At 48.5% G+C, this 7,922-nt stretch overlaps 1 pseudogene; it reads right to left on the reverse strand.

Annotated features, from left to right (window-relative positions):
• Positions 1–5,007: 5,007 nt before the first annotated feature.
• LOC136338333 (frizzled-5-like) lies at positions 5,008–6,728 on the reverse strand (annotated as a pseudogene).
• Positions 6,729–7,922: the final 1,194 nt, after the last annotated feature.

Consider the following 7,922-nt stretch of genomic DNA (forward strand, 5'->3'; position numbering starts at 1 on the left):
TCCCTCCTTTTAATCAAGTAGTCAGCTAACTAATTGCAGAAACCCTTTTGACGAAGAAGATGGCTAAAAGAAAAAAAAATATGAGTATCATACTTTTCAGCAGGCATGGGCAGAGGAATTCACCTTTGTGGAGAGAGCAGGTTCTGCAGTGTATGAATATGCAATGGTAAAATTGCATCAATCAAATGGTCAAATATAAAGCAGCACTTGGACACATGCCATACTGCATTTGCATCAAAATATCCAGTGGGGGACAGCAGGAATAAAGTATGTCAAGAGCTACTGTGCAGAGTGCAAGCTAGTCAGCAGCAACTCCGTGTTTGGACCCAACAAGGTGACTGGAATTCAGCTAGCTTTGCTGGTGCTTTAGCAATTGTGAAAAATGAAAAGCCATTCACAGATGGGGAGTATGCCAAAACATTCATGCTTGGTGTTGCCAATGAACTTTTTGACGACTTTTCAAGATAAAGACAAGATAATGAAACGAATAAAAGACATGCCTCTGTCGGCAAGAACTGTTCATGATCGTACCATCAAGATGGCAAATCAAATTGAGGCAACACAAGTGAAGGACATAAATGCAGCACCATTCTTTTCTCTTGCTTTGGATGAGTCAACAGATGTAAGCCATTTATCCCAGTTCAGCATGATTGCAAGGTATGCTGATGGTGACACACTAGGTGAGGAAAGTCTTGCTGTTTTGCCTATGAAAGAGACAACAAGAGGGGAGGATTTATTCAAGTCTTTCACTGAGTTCACTAAAGAAAAAAATGTACTGATAGATAAACTTATTTCAGTGTGTACTGATGGTGCTCTGTGCATGGTGGGGGAAACAGAGGATTCGTAGCACTTCTTCGTGAACATGAAGAGACCCATCCTAAGTTTTCACTGCATCCTACATCAGGAGGCGCTTTGTGTTCAGATGTGTGGTGAGCAGCTTGGTGAGGTGATGTTGCTGGTCATTCCGGTGATCAACTTTATTGTTGTCTGAGCTTTAAATATGATCGCCTGTTTAAAACACTGCTGGATGAAGTTGGAAAAAATTATCCTGGTCTGCTTCTGCACAGCAATGTGCGTTGGTTGTCAAGAGGGAAGGTGCTCAGCCATTTCGTGGCTTGTCTGAGCGAAATCCGGACTTTTCTTGAAATGAAAAATGTCGAGCATCCTGAGTTAGCTAACACTGAGTGGCTCCTGAAGTTCTACTATCTTGTGGACATGACTGAACATTTGAACCAGCTCAATGTGAAAATGCAAGGTGTTGGAAATACAGTCTTATCCCTTCAACAAGCAGTGTTTGCATTTGAAAACAAGCTGGAATTCTTCATCGCCAACATTGAAACAGGTCGTTTACTATACTTTGAAAAACTGGGAGAGTTTAAAGATGCATGCACAGCAAGTGACCCTGCTCAACATCTTGATCTCCAGCAGCTAGCAAGCTTCACATCTAATCTCCCGCAGTCGTTCAAAGCATGCTTTGGAGAATTTCGTGGGTGCACTCGTCTTTTTAAGTTCATCACCCATCCATATGAGTGTGCAGTGGACAGCGCCGACCTGAGTTACATCCCCAGTGTCTCTGTCAGAGATTTTGAGCTACAAGCTGCTGACCTGAAGGCCTCAGGCATGTGGGTGAATAAGTTCAAGTCACTGAATGAAGATTTGGAAAGACTTGCACGACAGCAAGCAGAGTTGGTGAGCAAACACAAGTGGGGAGAAATGAAAAAACTTCAACCTGCGGACCAGCTGATTGTCAAAACTTGGAACGCGCTTCCCGTCACATACCACACACTGCAGCGTGTGAGTATTGCTGTACTGACGATGTTTGGCTCTACGTATGCATGTGAGCAGTCTTTCTCACATCTAAAGAATGTTAACCAACCTACGATCATGTTTAACGGATGGAAGTCTCAACACCTGCATGAAGCTTAACCTCACCACGTATCAACCAGATTACAAAGCCATCAGCAAAACCATGCAGCACCAGAAGTCGCATTAATGGTAAGAAGTACTTTATTCATCATTGGTTAGCAACAGCAAAACAACATTATTAAAAAGAATTCAGAGACTTATTGTACTTTAGAAGTGTTAGTCTTACATAAAATGCACACATTTACTTGAATTTAGTGTTAAGCATATTGTATAACTCTCATGGAATTACATTTTAAAATATGTGGCGTTCATGGCTCTATCAGTCATAAAGGTTCCTGACCCCTGATATATAGGCTTTCATATATGGTTAGATTAGGAAAACAAACAGGATCTTCCCACAGCAAAATCTGAGTGTGTGTGTGTGTAAGCACATGTGCACGTTCATCAATAAATACATAGGCTTTCTCAGAAAAAGAGGGAAGAAAAATATACTGAGGCAGGGGTGGCGGAAACAGCTTTCCTTCTAAAATGATCCACATTTTAGAAACTAACACAAGCATATTATGGGCCCCATTTGTTTTCGGAGAGTGCAGGGAGCAATGTCTTGCTGCTTTTGGAATATCTGGCTATTCACTAGTCCAAAGTCCAGGGACAGGTATTTTCTCTCATTGCTGCCAATGTTTGTTCACAGGTAGCCAGCCTCCCTCCCCCAGTTCAAGGACCTCATTCAAGGTTGGGTGTGGTCTCTAATCACAACTCTCCAGGAGAGGAAGAATAAGAAAAGCAAAAAGACTGTTTAACATGATCAAGGAGGTGGGATAAGGGTGGAGCAGATAAGTGTTGGAAATTTACTTAATCACTGGAGGTATATCCATTTTAGTCCTTAAATCTACAAAGCAGCCCCTTCTAGCAACTATCGCTAAGTAGTTCCAGGAGAAAGGAGTGGATTTACTTTTACCATAATTATAACACAAGTCGTTTTGTGAAAGAAAAAGAAAAGGGATCACTGAAGCCTATTAAGAACCACCCACTCCTCTGGCACAGAGCTGCCATCTTCTCAGTCTAGAATTCAAACTCAACCAGTTTTCCTCCCTTAGGTGTTCACTACTCCAAATATTTATAGTGGGCACCTCAATGCTACCTCTAACTTATTCAAAACGCCGGCCCTTTTAAGAATGAGAATGATTACTGCAGAAAAGAAACTGAAGCCCACTAAACAAGGCTAGAATGAACATAAAATCGCTAAACACCCTAACCTTGTCACTTTGGGGAGGCCCTAACCATATTATCCCACCCTTGTTGTGACCTGGAGTTTCATAAACAGGGACAAGCAGCTCACCTTAAAACAGCTTGGACACTTGAAGCAGTGGAAGGACAAACAAGCTGAAGAAGCACACCCCTCAACTTCTCAGTCAGAGTAACCCAAGCTTTCACTGTTGTAAAGCCAGTAGCCACGGCCAGGGCCACTATCACAGCAGCTGCCCGGCCCATGCAGGTTCGCATTGGATTCGGACAGTCGGTAAAGAAACAATGGAGCCAAAAACTGATAGGCCATTTTCTTTAATTCTAGCTTGCACCCGGCTTGCAAGTAAAAACACACACTGGGCTCCAAAATCCACTCACATTCAGTGCTCACAAAGCTACTGACTTATCCGAGTTTCCTAGAATCAAAGGTTTCTAAGCTCACCAGCCTTATTCTCCTCAGTTCCCCATCTCCTTCCTTATCCCAGATACAAACTCTACACAAACTGGCATCTCACTCAGCACTCCGCCATCTTGGCTGCTTCTCCTGGCCTACTCCACGTGGCCTCTTTTTCCTCTCTGCTCTGCTCCCTCTGCTCTCTCTTGCTAATCATCCCAGGAACCAAGAGCGCAAGCTCCCCGCTCCGTCCCCATTTTATAGTGTAGAAATCCAAACTCTTAATCCAATATACAAAATAGGGAAGTCTCTAATACAAAGTCACTTCTCTGAGGCATGATTTGATTGTACCACCTCACATCAAAAAAGGGTAGGAAAGGCTTAATCCCAAAACCAAGCCCCAGGCTACAAGGATTCTCAACACACATTAATATCACCTGGGCGACGGCCTCACATGGGCAGCGCCATTTTTAACAAAGTGAGCATAATACATTTTATCTGCCCAACAACTGTTCACATTTTTTTAAAGACACAAATATAGGAAATATATTTTTCCAATTCAGACCACACAGTTCAAAGAAGTCTGAACCAAGCGGAACTTCATTATAATGCCAACCTTAGGACTGTAAAACCCCCAAAGCAAAGGTGAATTTTGTTGCCAAAATGCAACCAAGTTAAAAATTAAGTGTATGCCAGTAGCCACGGCCACCAACACAGCCACCTGGCCCATGCAGGTTTGCATTTGATTTGGACAGACGATGATGAAACAACGGAGCCAAGAACTGGTGGGCCATCAGCCTTAATTCTAGCTTGCACCCAGCGGGCAAGAAATACACACAGTAGGAGAACACTTCCCTTTCCATTCAGGGCTCCCAAAGCCACTGACTTATCCGAGTTTCCTAGAATCAAAGGTTTCTACCTCACCAGCCTTGTTTACCTCTGTTCCTGCTTCTCCTCTCCTCCACTTGGCCTCTCTTTGCTCTCCTCCAGCATGGGCTCCTCTGCCCCATTTTATAGTGTAGAAATCAGAACCTTTAATCCAATATACAAACATGGAAGTCTCTGATACAGTCACTTATCTGAGGCATAAATGGGATTCCTCATAAGAGTGCACCATCCCCTATCATGCAACAGTCAAGGGTGTGGGGAAAAGTTTAGTCTTAAAACTAAGCCTTAGGCTATAATGGCCTGCTTACAGCCTGTCCCCCACACCCAATGCAAACTATAAGTGAGCAAATATATACATCATATTTGCAAACTTATTTGACCAACATTAAGAAAACATATATAAATTAAAACCAGGTTCCCTTAAAGAAGGCAGAAACACAGAATGCACGTGAGCTGAGCCCCTTTGAGAGGTTCTCGGACAGCTATTCCCTTGAAAGAGCCCTTTTCCCTCTCTCCAATTTGCCCCAGGAGGGGTCATCGGCACCCTGGGTAAACGGAAGTAACCTTGGCAAAGCTACCAAACAACCTCCTCCCTCATTCAGGGCTGTGGCCTGCTACACGTGCGACAGGGACACCTGCTTGTGGTAGGCAGCTGCCTGTGAGCGCTGCGCTTGCCTCGGCATAGTCCCGGGCGGCCATGGTGCCACCGTTTTTATGGCCTCTTCGTGGGCGACAGCAACAGCGGCTGGTGAATCTCCGCCACGACTCCACAGTCTTGCTGGACCAAATCCAGACGCCAGACATGATGCTCATCACGAGGCACATGAAGTACTTGAGCATGAGCACCCAGTACTCCGGCTTGGCCCGTGGCTGGCCCGAGTCCGGACCTGGGCACGTGCAGGCGAGCGCAGCCTCCCAGCTCTCGCGATAGTGCTGTTCATACAGGTAGCAGGCCACCACAATGCTGGCTGGCACTGTAGAGCAACGTGAAGATGCCAATTCAGATCAGGAGCTTCTCCAGTTTGTCTGTCTTGGTGCCATGCCACCCTGCTTGATAACGCTACGGATGCGAAAGAGCGACACGAAGCCTGACAGAAGGAAGAGCGTGCCCACCAGCAGGTAGAGCACCAGAGGGCCCAGCACGAAGCCGCGCAGCGAGTTCAGGTTCTGGTTGCCCACATTGCGTATGCCAGCCACTGGATCCCCGTCCACAGAGCTCAGTGCCAGTGCGATGATGGACTTGACGCTGGCGGTGAGCCACGCAGCCAGATGGAAGTACTGTGCAAAGCCCGCCATGGCCTCATTGCCCCACTTCATGCCAGCTGCCAAGAACCAGGTCATCGACAGGATGACCTACCGATGGAACTGGCCATGCCGAAGAAGTAAACCAGCAAGAAGACAACAGTGCACAGCGCAGGGCCCGTCGTCTCATAGTGAATGTGGCTGTGCTCACGGCTGCAGGCAACACTGGCATGGCCCACAACCAAACGCACCAGGAAGCCCAAAGACACGCACAAGTAGCAAGCTGACAGGAAGATGATGGGGCGCTCTGGGTAGCGGAAGTGTTCCATATCTATCAGGAAGGTGGCCTCCGTGGTGGAGGTGGAGTTAAAGCATAGCACTGACCACAGGCCAATCCAGAAGGTGGCGAACGTGCGCTCATCTGGGCTGAAGGAGGGCTGGTAGCAGGGCACCGCGCAGTTGGGGATCTGGCCCATCAGCACCTTGTAGAGCGGGTGCGACTCCTTCAGGATGGGCACGAATGGCTCACGGCACTTGCACACCGATGGGCCTCCGGCAGCGCACTCGCCTCCGGAGGACGGCGCCCCTGGAGGGCCTGGGAGGGTGGGCTTGAGCAGGAAGAGTCTAGGGGGCACCGTGGTGGTCTCGCTGCGGTTGTAATCCATGCACAGGACCTCAGCGTCGCGCCCCAGCACGGGGAGGCGGTCGCAGCTCATGCGCTCCGGCCAAGCGAAGCCGTACTGCCGCATGAGTGGCGAGCAGCCGGCCTTGGCGCGCTCGCACACTGAGCGGCAGGGCGGCAGGGGCTTGTGATAGTCGGGCAAGCAGATGGGCGTGTACATGGAGCATAGGAAGAAGAGCAGGTCCGGAGAGCAATGGATCTCCACCAGAGGCCAGAACTGGTGCACCTCCAGGCCCGCCTCGCCCTGCATGTCTTGGTTGAACTGTTTGGGCATGTGCGACAGGTTGTAGCCTATGCGGAGGTGATTTCTTGTCACACCGGGGCCTTGGAGGCGGCCACCACCCGGCCTGCCAGCTGCGCCAGGAGCAGCAGCAGCAGCGAGGGAGACACAGATGGGTCAGGCCGGGCCATAGCCCCCCTCCTCCCCTCGCACAGCTGCGCGGTGCTAACGCAGACAGGGGAAATCTGGGCCAGAGCTTCCGTCTGCGCGGACTTGTGTGTGGTGCTGGGGCTGGCAACCTGTTGGTTCTTTTTCTCTTCAAGAAATCCGCCCCAAGATAAACTGTTTCAGGAAGGCGCTGCCTTCCTCCGCGCGGAGCTATTCGCCGGACAGGGTTGGGGAGGGGCGGTTAGGGCTCCGATTCGAGGGAAAGTATTTTATTATTATTTTTTTTATTTTTGTATTTTTGTATTTTTCTGAAGTTGGAAATGGGGAGGCAGTCAGACAGACTCCCGCATGCGCCCGACTGGGATCCACCTGGCATGCCCACCAAGGGGCTATGCTCTGCCCATCTGGGGCGTTGCTCTGTTGCAACCAGGGCCATTCTAGCGCCTGAGGCAGAGGCCATGGAGCCATCCTCAGCACCCGGCCAACTTTGCTCCAATGGAGCCTTGGCTGCGGGAGGGGAAGAGAGACAGAGAGGAAGGAGAGGGCGAGGGGTGGAGAAGCAGACGGGCGCTTCTCCTGTGTGCCCTGGCCGGGAATCGAACCTGGGACTCCTGCACGCCAGGCCGACGCTCTACCACTGAGCCAACTGGCCAGGGCTCAGGGAAAGTATTCTTTAAAAAAAAAAAAAATTACAACCACTTCCAGTTAGAGGGGAGTCTCAGTCCCCACAAGCGGTCTCCAAACCTCTAGATTAATCTCTCCCTTCTCTTCTCTCCCCTCCACCTCCTGAAACCAAACTGCTGGCACCAGAGGTGGATTAAGGTTGGTTGAAGCCCCCGGCACAGCTGCGCGGGGCCTATGCAGCCTAGTACGTATTCATATTTTAATATGTTATCGTTTATATGGCCATTGACGATCTGAATGGAGATGTTAAGTAGGTAGTTGCACATAGGAGTCTTGTGTTGAAGATAAAGGAAAGTAGGAGCAGTCTGAGCCCTGAGCCCTGGGGTGCTTCTCTATTTAGAGAGAGAAGATAGGGAAGATTAACCCAGAATCCTGCTGGGTTCTCTGACAGGGAAATAGAGTGTGTTTTCGAAACAGAAAGAAGGCAAAAATATTTAGCAGAGAGTGTATGAGAGAGAAGAGTTGTAGAAAATGAGGTTGTAGTGATCGTGTATGGGATGGTGGGACAGGATATGAGCTTGTTTTTTATTCTA

Source organism: Saccopteryx bilineata, chromosome 5 (assembly GCF_036850765.1).
Source record: "Saccopteryx bilineata isolate mSacBil1 chromosome 5, mSacBil1_pri_phased_curated, whole genome shotgun sequence".
Taxonomy (NCBI): domain Eukaryota; kingdom Metazoa; phylum Chordata; class Mammalia; order Chiroptera; family Emballonuridae; genus Saccopteryx; species Saccopteryx bilineata.